The following is a 13,802-nucleotide window of genomic DNA, read 5'->3' as shown; positions in this document are numbered from 1 at the left end:
CTCAAATGGATACCTTTGTGTCATGTCTAATAATTTTCAAAGCACTTCAGGATCAAAACTCTTAAAAGAAGCAAAATGAGAATTATGAAACGGAAAAGTATATTTCAAACTCTCGAAGTAGTCTATATGCTATCTTGACTCCAAATTAAAAGAGGCACATTTTGCATAGAGTAATTTATTTGTTTAAGTACTTTTGAAGATGCAACAAAATGCTTTTTTATTGGTACTTCAATTTTTCAATGAGCATTTATCTAGAACTTGAGTGTCATATGGATAGTAATGATATATTAAGCACTCTTGTAGAGGCATTATTAGGAAACACCAGTACAATTTCTTTATGATATGCTCAACACATTATGAGCGAATTATTAATTATTCATAGCACATGATTAAAATATAATATTTTGGTAAATTTTGTTTGCCTTTGACATAAAGACTTCAACTCTATTTACAAGGAACTTGAGGCTTACCATTAACTTTAGCTTCATGAGTTTCTTCCAAAATGAGTGCATGGAAATTATTGTAGCAAAAATAAAATGACATTGGAAAAGTAACGAAAAGATACCATAACTTTTCAAATGGTTTTCCATGCAATGTATAAAGATTTATTTTGGTTATTACGATAAGCTTCATGAGTCTCTTCCAAAATGAGTGCATGGAAATTATTACAGCAAAAAAGAAATGAAATTGGAAAAGTAATGAAAATATACTACAGCTTTTGAGATGGCATTCCATGCAATGTATCAAAGATTTCTTTTAGGCATTGCCATATATTCTTTTGTATTTTTAATTATGTTCTGTATATTGTGGATTTCTTTTATGAATTTTATGCTTACACATCATGATTTGATATGATTATTATAAATTTCATCTCAGGTATATACTTTTCAATTTTTCATGACACAATCATTTGTAGTTCTCCCAAGGTAGCCTTCACACATGTTTCTACCAATATGACAGGGGAAACTAGAGTTGCAATATCATCCCATTTTGTTAATTTATCTTATAACATAACAAAAAAGTAAAATTTTGAACATCCATTGCATCTACCTTGTTTTTTAAGAAAGTTCTACACATTATTGGATTGAATGTTTTCTTTGGAGTTTGTACAATGGTCCTGGATGCATTTTCATGTACACAACAACTCAAGAACACCCAATTAACAAATATCATTAGTACATCATTGGTGGCTTTTATTCTAAGTTGTGAGAATTACGAGGTTTAAATAGAAGCCCTATGTTATTAAGACATCACTTTATAGAATTGGTTGGGATGTAGTATGGAACTTTTGTTCATATTCCAAAAATTGTGGTTGTGCACCTTAATATCATAGTTTGAATGGTAAAATCCCATTTACCCAAATTACTTGTAACAACCCAGGTTAAAAAATTCATCTAAAAAATATATATAAGACCAAGATAATGGGGGACATATTCGAAGTTGGATGTTGGGAAGAACATCCTAGTGGGTGTTCATTACAGTAATGATGGCTAAGAAAATTGGCAAAGGAAATGACAAATGCTTTGGAAAGTCAAGAAGCATTAATTGGTATTTTATTTATGAAAGTAATGGAAATTAGGAGAAAATGAAGGTCAAAGGTCACATGTTCCATGCGAGGAGGAAAATAAGGGCCTCATTATTAAAAATCCTTATGAGGATAAGTGGGCAGGATTTCTGTCAGTTCAGCTTTGGATTTCTCTCTGTATTATATCCCTGACATCTTGGACGCTTAGAGTTTTCCTGGAGCACTTTTTGCATTGGATCAAGAAAGGAAAAAAGGAAAGCGAAAGGAGGGAGAAATCAAGTAAGAGTAGGATAAAGCAGCTACAACATGGTGATTTCCTTGCTAGATTTGGCATGCATGGTATTGCGTGTGATTGTTTGTTGTCATGGCATTAGTTTTGTTAGGTGTGACAGTGTTTTCAGCCTAGCCTTGCCATGGTGTGATGGGGTTCTCATGTTTTGGTTGAGTTGGATTACTGGATGGATTCAAGTCTGAGTGAGGTGGATCTCTAAAAGAAAGAACACATGGCCTAGTGATCCCTGAACTTCACTGTGGATTGCGGTAAAGCCATTGGCCTAGTGACCCTTGAACCGGACTATGGGTTGTGGTAAAGCCAAGTATTGTGTTCCACAATGGGCCTAGGAATCCTCGACCAATTATTGGCGGGATATATGGTAAATCCTAGGGATAGTATCCCTTGATTAGGCCTAGGAATCCTTGCTCGTGAATGGTAGGATATATCGTAAAGCCTAGAGGGTGGAGTCTCATTTAGGGCCTAGTGCTTCAGTGTATATTGTGGTAAATCCCAGAGAATAGTGTCTCGGTTATAGTGATCCCTAGGTCAGACTAGGGATTGTGGTAAATCCTAGAGACTAGGATATGGGAAAATTCCTCACATTGTAGGTGGAGAAATCTGGTTGTATCCATGCTTGTTTTGTCCTAGTGATCCGGTGGGGATTGTGGTAAAGTCTAGAATTGTATGTTTATGGTTTATAACCTAGTGATTCGGTGTGGATTGCAGTAAAGCCTAGTTATATTAATGAGGGTGAGGTGGTTTAGCCTTGAGAAGCCCTAGTTGAGTTTGGTTTTAAGTCCCACATTCATGCTTAGAATATGGGAAGGGGGTGATTGGATGAAGGAAAGATTTGGTTTAGCCAATCTATGGTCGGGTGGTTCGTGGAAGTCCTAAAACTCGTTTTCATTTGCATCATCAATATGAGGTTATTTATCCTTGTTGTTTCATGAGTATTATACTAATTTATATGTGGATTATATGGATTTTGTTTCCTTGGTATTTTTTTTGTTATTATGCTGGTTATAAACATTTATCATGATAGTGGCTATGTATGGCTCTCATCATATTTTTACCTGTAAATGAATGAACACTATATCTATGGCCTAATAGATGAAATTGAAGCTAGTCTATTGAGAGATCAATGCTTCTTAGTGATTCTAATATAAGTATGAGATGCCTATGCTGAGTTCTATTGTTAAGGCTTGTAGATTTCATATTTCTGACATGTTTGATGAAATGCCTGTCATGGCTAGTGGGGGTTCAGTCTACTCCTTGTTGATATTTTTGCAAATGCATCTTTTTTCCACTGTGAAATTTCATTTGTGAACCTGTCATTGAGTTTTGGGTAGTGAATTGGGCTCTGGGACTAAAAAGGTTGCACAAATCCCGGTGTCGTAGGCATGGGACTGAGGAGAAAAGTCCCTAGATGCACCCATGCCTTGTAGTGGGAGCGACTGGAGCATGCCAAACAAACCTTTGTCCATATCAACAGAGTGTCCAAGAGTTTGACGGTCCAAAAATTTAGTGGGACCCAAGGAATGGTCATGGGGATGTTTGGGAAGACATTTGGGAGCCTTGTAATAGTCATAGAAGGTATGTTTTGTGAGTTTCTGTTGATTCCACTTCCTTAAGGTACCTACGAGGTTGAATTCCATTATAATGGCCTCTCGTTGTACATTTACCTTGGTTGGTTGGTTAGTTGGGTAGATGTTGGATGAGGGTGTCATAGAGTGGTATCAAAGTGGGTGAAATGCTCTTTGGGTAATATCTAATACTAGAGAGTGGTGTTAGAGAGAGTTCCATTCTCTTTTTGGAATGTGTAGTTTTTTTCCTCTTTGGGTGTTATCTGATACCATTGAGTGGTATAAGAGCGGGTTTCATTCTCTTTGGGTGATGTTTAGTTTATGTTATTTTCGGGTGATATCTGATACGACAGAGTGGTATCAGAGCATGGTTCAACCCTTGGACTGGATGGGCAGAATGTGTTTTTCATGCATTCATGTAGGCTATATATATGCTTCTTATGTATGCATGGTGGTGGTCATTTTCAGAATTGTGTTCCCATGTAGGACTTGATGATGTTGTTATCAATATGTGTTTGTTATGAATGCATGTTGATTGTATATGCATTTTTTATGCATGTCAGTGTCTATATGTTGTTATGCATGTATTATTATGGGCATGGTTGTCATTAATGAGGTTGTTGTAGGCATTTCGCGTCATCATGATGTAGTTGTTATGTTATTATTTTAATGTATTGACTGATATAGAGTTGGAGATGCATACCATCAGAGTGAGGTTGCAGCACTAGACTTTGGGGTAAGAGAAGATCATCATACATGTATTGTATGTTTGGGATGTAGGTATGTTAGTTAATGGATTTTTATATGCACTAGGGTTATATACATGTTTGTCTTTTTATTGTTGTTGTGGTTACATTCATGGTAGATGCTAGTGAATCAGTGTGGTCATGAATGATAGTAACTTATTGTTATATGCATTTTTGTTGTTGTTTTATGTTAGTTAAATTGATGATTATGTTATATGTTAACTTGTTAATTGTTGTATGATAGTTAACTTGATGATTATGTTATATGTTGTTGATGAGTATGTTATATGTTAACTTCTTGTTGTCATATGCTAGTAAATTGATGATTAGGGTTATTACATTAAGATCTTGATGTTATATGTATCATAATAATTTGGATTGGTCTACGCAAATGGTTAGGGTTGTGACATTCAAGTATGAGTTAATATGTTGTGATATTACGTCACACTAATCTAGATTGACTGTGTAGATGTGATTATCATGTATGAATGATAATTTTTTATGAGTTTATGATGTAAACATAGTTAGCTAGTTACTATTATGGATATCATGACCTTATTTATTTTTGAGTTGATATGTTGTGAATTTATATCATGCTAATCTAGCTTGATTGTGCAGAAAATATAGCCTCCCCTGAGATATATTAACGTATGAGGTTTCTTATGTCATCTACTTTGTGCTTGAATTTTTAATTATGTTGTCTATTTGGTGTTTGAGTGTTGGTGTCTATTATGCCATATATCTATTGTAAATGTTTGATTAATTGCATGATATGAGTATGTGTCTATAATATTTCATCAAGAAATTATCTTGATTTAAGATGGTTTTGCTCACACATATGTGTTGAGAGAGTTGATATGTACTTGAGTGTAAGTAGGTGATAGTTGTAGCATTATGTTTAATGACTATGAGTTGACTATGGATTATGAAATGATTCTTAGTCTCGATAAAGGTTTATTTCAAATTAGTAGATATGTTGTGTTGATCCTTGGAACATGTGGTCGACATGTGTGAGAAATTGCAACAAAACATGCTTGGCGCAACAAGGTAAGGTAATTGTTGTAATGTTATGTTCATTTATGAACTCACAATTATGTGTTTATGGTAGTATTATGCATGGGATTGCATGGAAAAAGAGATTTCCATGAAACATTAAAGAAGGCTTGGGTTGAGCTTTCTCTTGGAAGTGTTAGAAACCCATGGGGATGGAGTCATGGTGTATATTTCCAATCTTGTGCTTTTGGTCTTTTGTGATTTGTTGAGCTTGATTTGCGGTTTGTTTATGTCTAGTAGATGTCCATACCACTTTGTTTGTGATGTTGTATTGTTATTGGCTTTCATGGTTTTCTTCTTGTTTATTTATTGTTTGTTTCTTATTTTTTGCTTTTATGTTTGAGGGTCTTGGGAATTGGTTGGGAAAGAGGAAAGTTAATGGAGCTTGAGAAGAGATGAATGAAACCTAACATTTGATATAAGGCCCAGATGAATATCAGTGCATGTATAAGGGAAGTTGAAGGAAATAGTATGACAACCAGTTGGATTGGTTGGGTCCATTGTTGTATATGGACGATGGAAGGACAGTCATGAGAAAAGTAACTAGGAAGGGTAAAGTAAAGGGATTTGAGGTTTCATATGCCTTGGCTATGTTTGAAACTGTTGTTCTTAATATTGTGCATGTTGTGCATGAATAAACGAAGTTATCTTAACCTTGGCCTTATGATATGTACTAATTATGTTGTGATCATGATTGCATGATGCTAATGTTTATATGCATATATGTTATGAAACCAGCTCAAGAAAAGATAGAAAAGATAGATCAACGCCTTAGAATTCAGCCTCTTCAAGGGGGCAACCTCCTTTACATTACATAAATGAACAATTCTTTGATGATTCAAATGACAAAACCTCCTTTCTATATATAGGAGTATAAGGAGTCACAATATAATCTAGCCGACCTAACAATAATAATATAAAGCCACAATAATAACAATAGTGGGCTTCTATGGGGCACAATAGTAACAATATGAGCACTACATGGGTACATCAATATAATAAGTGGGTTATACTAATAACAATAAGGGGTTACACTAGTAGTATAGGGGCCTAACATGCCCCTCTCCTTCAAAAAGCGTTGTCCTCAATGCTTGAGTAGTTCTTGATGCTTCTGTATAAAATTCTTGTCCTCCCATGTGGAATCTTCAGCGGGTAAGTTCTTCCACTTGATGAGATACTCTGAAATTGATCGATTTCGTAGCTGTCTGGTTCTTGTTTCTGTGATTGCTCCAGGTTCTAATATAATTTTTCCTTCCTCTTCAATTTCTGGCAATATTGTTTGAATTGGGATCTTTTGCAACTTTTGAATAAGTGGCCATACTTCTTCATCCTTCTTCCATTCTTCCCTTGCTTCATTTATCCAATCTGGTTGGATAATATAAATAGCACAAAACAATGCTTCCACATCCTCATCCTTGAAGAGTCTTCCCATTCGGTAAGGTCGCCATTTTTTAAGTGCATGTAGTATTGCCAACATTTCCTTCTCATAAATAGCTTGCTTGAGATGTAGCAGTAAAAATAACCAATCACCTACATCAAAACATTTTTCACTATGATGTTGATCTACCTGTTGTTTTGTTTGATTTTGCACCGAAGTGACGTTATCCTTTAAAAGTTGGAGAACTTGTTGTTGATGCTCGATGTGATCTTTCACTGCTTGAACCTTTTTCTTCTTCATATGTCCTTCTATCTATAGAGTTTGAGAAGTGGTAATTTCTTCCAATCCTTTACAATATATGGTAGGATTCATTTCTTGATGCTCGATGTGATCTTTCACTTCTTGAACATTTTTCTTCTTGATATGTCCTTCTATCTTGATAGTTTGAGGAGTGGTAATTTCGAACAATGAATTACAAGATATGGTTGGATTCATTTCTTTTTTCTCGATGTGATCTTTTACTTCTTGCACCTTTTTCTTCTTGATATGTCCTTCTATCTTGAGAGTTTGTGTGGTAATTCTTGCCAATGCTTTACAGGATATGGTCTGATTCATTTCTTCTTTCTCTGGGGTGGGATCCTGGCGTATATCTTCTTCTTTTGATGTTTCTTGATCCTTTTCTTCCTACTCTTCATATTCTATATAAATAATTTCTTCTCAGCACACTTATGACCTTTAGTGCATTTGCTATCACAATTGTAACAAAGCCCTTTTTCTCTTTTTTTTTCCAATTGTTGTGGTGTAACCCTTGTAGGTTGTGGAAGGCTAGGGGAAACAACACTTCCATCTTTATAGTTGTGAGGGGTATGCTTCTTGGTTTCCATAATTTTGCTTTCCACTATGTCACAAATCCCTTTTACTCTTTCCAATTGTTGTGGTGTTGCTCCAAAGAAGGAGTTGCTCTTTGTATCCTCATAATGTGCTATCATTTCCTCCGTGAAAATTGACCACGTAACAAGTTGTTTACGAGAACAAAGCCCTTCGTACCATAAAAATTGATCTGGTTCTAAATATGAAGATGCAATACATACCTTTTGTAACAGTTGTACACCATGTAGATCAAAATATTGCTCCATCTGAAGTATCCAATTTACCGGATCCTTGCCATCAAATTTCCTCATCTTGATTTTTCTTGATTTTAGGAGCTCGACCTTGAAATGACTGTAATTTTGTACTTTTGGATCTTTAAGTTCTGCACTTGTGATCTATAGTAGCCCTCTGTGTCCTCTTTCTAGTGCCACTGGTCTGATCCAAATTGGATTCTCTAAGAAAACGTTATGCACAATATCCCAAGATGACCTGATTATAGACCTTTCCAAAAGAGCGAACTTGTATGAAGTGCCACGTGTCACTATTTCGACCTCTGGATCTAAAAAATATATAAAAATAAACTACAGTCCGTCCTCTTTCTGTACCTTCTTACGAAATTTCAATCCGATCCCCAGAGAGAATGTTATGACGCGTTTCCCCAGGTCACCTGTTTTGAATGTAATTTAGGAGTCTGCAAAAAGACCAACTTCCTCAGATCATATCTCCGCAAATATCACATGAAAAGCTCTGAAATTTGGACCCAAGGTTCAACACGATTTCGTCTCAAATGGGTTTTTTTTGAGACTTCTGAAATGTCACAGAACAAAAGTTATAGCGAAAATTCCACGATGACTTGTTTGGAGCAGCGAAACCCTAGAATCCAAAGCTCTGATACCAAATGTTATGAAACCAGCTCAAGAAAAGATAGAAAAGATAGATCAATGCCTTAGAATTCAGCCTCTTCGAGGGGGCAACCTCCTTTACATTACATAAATGAACAATTCTTTGATGATTCAAATGACAAAACCTCCTTTCTATATATAGGAGTATAAGGAGTCACAATATAATCTAGCCGACCTAACAATAATAATATAAAGCCACAATAATAACAATAGTGGGCTTCTATGGGGCACAATAGTAACAATATGGGCACTACATGGGTACATCAATATAATAAGTGGGTTATACTAATAACAATAAGGGGTTACACTAGTAGTATAGGGGCCTAACAATATATGTATGTATGTAGTTGTCTGACAGGGTCATTAGGGATCATGATTTTTTTATGCTAATGATTATATATATGTATGTATCTATGTATTTATGTCACTGTCTGATAGGATTTTCATGGATCATTCTTGTGGAGGAATGATTGATTATGTAGGTAAATGACATGAAGAGGTTCCTGGTTTATGGGGAATCAAGTGGGAAGAGTAGGCATGACAAATATATGAGGTTAGTATCACGTGGATATGAATTGATATTGTATGCTTGTATTATGCCTATGTTTATATTATGATAGGTAACGCTGAAGGATACATCGGTGGAATGAAAACAATGTGCTTTGCAGAATGCTAGGATAATCATTGATGATGGAGATACACTGGAAGCAAGGTTGCTTGGTAGAGGTAGTATGGTTTTGGATGTGCAGTGCTATTGTTATGTATTTGTTGTGCATGTTGTATATTCAATGATTGTACCTATGGTGTTGAGTGCCTATTCTATATATGGTGTTGTGTGCATATTACATATGCAATGTTGGGTAAAGATGATTCTATGTACATGTTGGATATGCGGTGATGTGTACATATTGTGCTGTGCACATGATAGATATGCGATGTTGTGTGCAGATGGTGTTATGTATATGTTGTATATGTAGTGATATGTACATATGGAGTTGTGTGCATGTTGTACATGTTGTGCTACGTACATATCGTGTCGTGTGCATGATTTTACATGTGGTGTTGTGTGCATGTGGTGCTTTGCACATGTTACACATGTGGTGTTGTGTACAAGTTATACATGTCATGTTGTGTGCAGGTGGTGTTGTGCACATGTCGTCCATGTGGTGTCATGTACATGTGGTGCCATGTACATGCCGTGCATGTGGTGTTGTGTACATGTGGTATTGTGTACATATTGTACCGACGTTGTGATGTACATGTGGCGCTGTGTATACATTGCACAGGTGGTGCCACGTACATGTGATATTGTGTATAGGTTATGAAGGTGGTGTTGTGTATAGGTGGTACTGTGTAAATGTTGTACATGTGGTACTAGCGTAGATGTGGTATTATGTTCATGTCGTACATGTTGTGTTGTTTACATGCACTACTACATATCTGAATTGTGTAGTCCCGGTATTGTGGCATGTGTATTCATTGTGTTATAATTTGTGTATGTATATTTATTGTGTTGTACATCAGGTTTAGGCATATGTATTGTGTTTTGGTGTACATCAAATGTAGGAGTATGTATAGTATTTTGTTCTACACTGAATGTCGGTGTATGTGTTGTATGTCAGGTGTAGGTGCATGTATTGCATAATGCTTATGTCATGTGTTGTTATATGTGTGTGATTTACACTATGTGTATGTGTACATGGTTTTAGAGAAGGAATTGGGTGTTTGTGGGGTGTGCCAACTGATCCGTAGTGCATATAGAATAAGCAAAAAGATAGAAGCTAAGGATTGATTAAAGCATCAGTATCATTTTTTATTTCATTTTTATTATGCATGTGATTTATGATTCTAGTCTGTCATGATTACACGTGATCTACGATTCTGGTTTATGATGGTTACATGTTATTTATGATTTTGATCTATGATGGTTGTGTTTTGAGCTAACCTGAAGTGATATGTTTATACATGATTATTTCATCAAATATTCTACTTTGACTTGTTGTGACAAGAAGCGAACAAAATTGCAAGAGTACCTTATTGACGAGCCACCGATGAGGTATGACTTGAAGTTATTCAATTTGTTTTGAATCTAATGGAAGTTATGTGCTTGGTATAGGAAAGCATGAGAAATGCCTAGGTTTGGTGGTTGAAGCCCTCTGCAAGAATTAGCATTAGTAGTGAAAGAAATTGGAACAGGTAGCAGTATGCTAGTAAAGCACTTCGGGAGGAAGGCCATTGTGGGACACAAGTACCCATTAGTGTCCATTTACTTCCATGAGCATGTTATGACCAGTATGATGCTTTTGAGGTAGGTATATGCCTTGGTTGTTTGACCTTCCAATTCCAGGAAGCCTTGCCATGGGATGGATCGCCAGAGATAGGGGATGTCGCGGAACTTGGACGGTGATTCACTGCACAGAAGGGGTGACAGTATTACCCGAGGGATTGTGTAGCAGAGAAGGGAGGGTCGGGGATGGATTTTTTTGTCATTAGCATTGCCATATTGAATCAGATGCACATTGGGTGTGTGCCCTGGAACCATGAGTCAGTAACTATTCACTAAGAGTACAAGAGGCACTAGATTGTAGCATTGGACATTGGATGCAACTTCCTGGACATGAGGTGAATCCTAGTATCACATTTGAGGGTGGAGGTGTAAGCCTAGGGATTCTCTTTTTGTGGATGTAGGCATCATATCCTTTTATTTGTTGGTTGATAAAATGTGCATATGTATATATGTGTGTATTATTGTAAATATTGTATCGAGATGGATTTATAAATTTGCATAGACAATATGATTATTTGTTGGGTGAAGAAAATGTGTATGTGTGTATATGTGGTTATTATTGTAAATGTCATAATGAGTTGTCTTATAAAGCTCCAGTAAACAATATGATTGTCATGTTTCAGCAATGGTCATTGTAAATACTACAACAAGTTGTGTTATAAAGGTCCATGGGAAGTGTGTTTTTTTTCAGCAGTCTTGTTGGTTATATGATCTGAATTGGATCCATAAAGAATGATTAGCAGAGCCATGGTTGTACCAGGTTGGGACAGACTTCAAAGAATTTAAAACAATGATAAAAAATGCCTCTAAACTAGTGGCAATGGAAGCCAGTGTGGAACGATGAGGACCTCGATCAACGTGCATTGATCGAGGCCCATGGAGACTACACGGGAGGCGAAATTAGTCCCTGGGAGGCCCAGATTGGGAAATAGAGCATTGCTGGGTGAAAAACCTCAAAATGGAGAAGCCCCGAGCACTCGATCGAGTGGGAGCCGAAAAACCATGGGACAAAAGGCTAAGCGCTAAAGGCAGGACCCGCTCCAAAACCAGCGGTATTGATCGAGGGCATCCATGGGTACTAAGTAGTTTTGATAGAAAAGGAGTGATTCCACTCAGCACTCGACGCGTGGCAAGTGGAGGAGAGAGAAAATCACCACTGATCGCACACTAACAGTAGAGCTAGTCAACCACACGGGACGAGCAAACGACATCGGATTTGGGGGGGCTCCAGATCTAATGGTTGGGATCACGCCTGATGGATAAGAAGGATTTAACGAGGGAATAGGCCACAATATAAAATAATTTGAGGTCGGCTTTGATTGCCATGGTGGTGGAAGACTCATTCCACGATGTAACCAAAGAATTGAACTGATGAAAGGCTGGCATAGTTTGTAGGAGGACAAGTGGCCACTCCCTGTGAGCCTGATGATGACGCCGAGAACAGGGAACTCCAAGCACAGCTGCAAGCAGGCGAATCAATGGAGGCGGAAGAGGAAATGAACCATCGTGAGCTCAAATGGTTTAAAGCCATGAATGGAGAACAAAAAGGATAGAGGAGTCAGGAACTCGAAGAGGAAAACCAAAGACAGAAGACAGAGAAGAGAAGAACCAGTGAAGCAAAAAAAATAGAAAGAAGACAGAAGGGCCGAGCTGACCAGAGGCAGCATCGAGCACCAGAGAGCTTGAGAGACTCAAGCCATCCCTGAGAGGATCTGTCAGACTAGAGAGGTCAAAGAGCTGGCAAGAAAAGAGTCTGTGTACTCTAAGTGGTTTTGGGGAATCCAAGAAACCACCCTACCAAGCCAATCTGTTTCAGGAGACTCATATTGAGCTCCTTCATTGTAGTTCTCTACTTCAAGACATAATAAAAGAAGGCCACCATGAGAGCTAGACCAGAGATGCAGCCCTGGTGGATAGGGTGAACTCCTTATCAATTTTTTGTGTTCTTGTATTTGCTTGCTCTATTTCTCTGTTGTTTTCCATTTCAAGTGTCTGTGTATTTGCAATCTGATTGATCTGTTGCTTAAATAACATAGACACACACCAACATATGAGACTATAATACCTTCCTTTAATAATATTTAACTGAGGTCACTCATAGGGTGATTATCAGATCAAGTGGTATCAAAGCTTTAGGCTGTAAGGTTAGACAAGCTTGTGTTGGTTTAGCTGTTGAATGCTACTAGATCAAAGCTAAAATTAGGAGAAGGAGAGTTGGTCGAAACTAATCCTGAAATTGGGAGAGTCTATCCTCGAAAGACAATGTCAGAGGAAGGTTCTGTGGGGCCAGACCCTCAATTCATAGAGAATTTCCTAGCTATAAAGTCTATTGTAGAAGAAGTGTATAGGGACTTTAGAAATCATAAGGATTAAGATTCATCAGGTTCTAAACAAGACAAAGAAGAAGATGAGTCTCATTCCCATGACCACTCAAAAGGAAAAGGGAAAGAGGAAAGCTTCCTCACACCTCCTAATAGCCCTGTGCATTATAAGAAAGCATCCTTGATCAAGCTAGATGTTAAATTTGACTTGCCTATATATGATGGAGAGTTAAATGCTGAAAAGTTGGACAATTTTATTAGAAAAATTGATGTGTATTGCAGAGTGTAGAACATCGACTCATACAAGAGAAAAATTCAGCTGACAAACCTATGCCTAGGAGGCACTGCCTTGGTTTGATGCGAAGGCAAAACCAAATCTGACATGAAAATACATGGTAAGACTATCTCTGTCTTGAGTGACTTTGTTTCTGTAATTAAGAAGCAGTTCTATCCATTGGCCTACATGCAACAAGCCATGATGAGTTGGCAAACTCTTCGGCAATTGAAAGGGCAAAGTGTGCAAGGGTACACTCAAGAATTTAGAAAGAGAGCATTGATTCTAAGGATCTCATTAGACTCACCAGAGACTCTTTTGAAGTACATTGGTGGTCTACACAGCCACATGAGGCATACCATCCTCATGTTTAATCCCACTAGTATAGATGAGGTATCTGTACAAGCTACTCATCTAGAAGCTAGAGGAAAGAATGGAAATCTAGAAGTCGGGGGACCATCCCAACCCACTGCAAGTAAGAGCAAGGAGAAAAGAAAGCAGAAGTGGAAAGCAAGGAAGGCTAACACTGCACAAAAAGGAAAAGCTTCATGCACTCACTGTAAAAAGGATGGGCACGATGATGAGCACT

This window comes from Pinus tabuliformis, chromosome 8, assembly GCF_031772625.1.
Source record: "Pinus tabuliformis cultivar Carrire ecotype Pingquan chromosome 8, CPIR1, whole genome shotgun sequence".
NCBI lineage: Eukaryota > Viridiplantae > Streptophyta > Pinopsida > Pinales > Pinaceae > Pinus > Pinus tabuliformis.
This window is presented reverse-complemented; position numbering follows the sequence as displayed.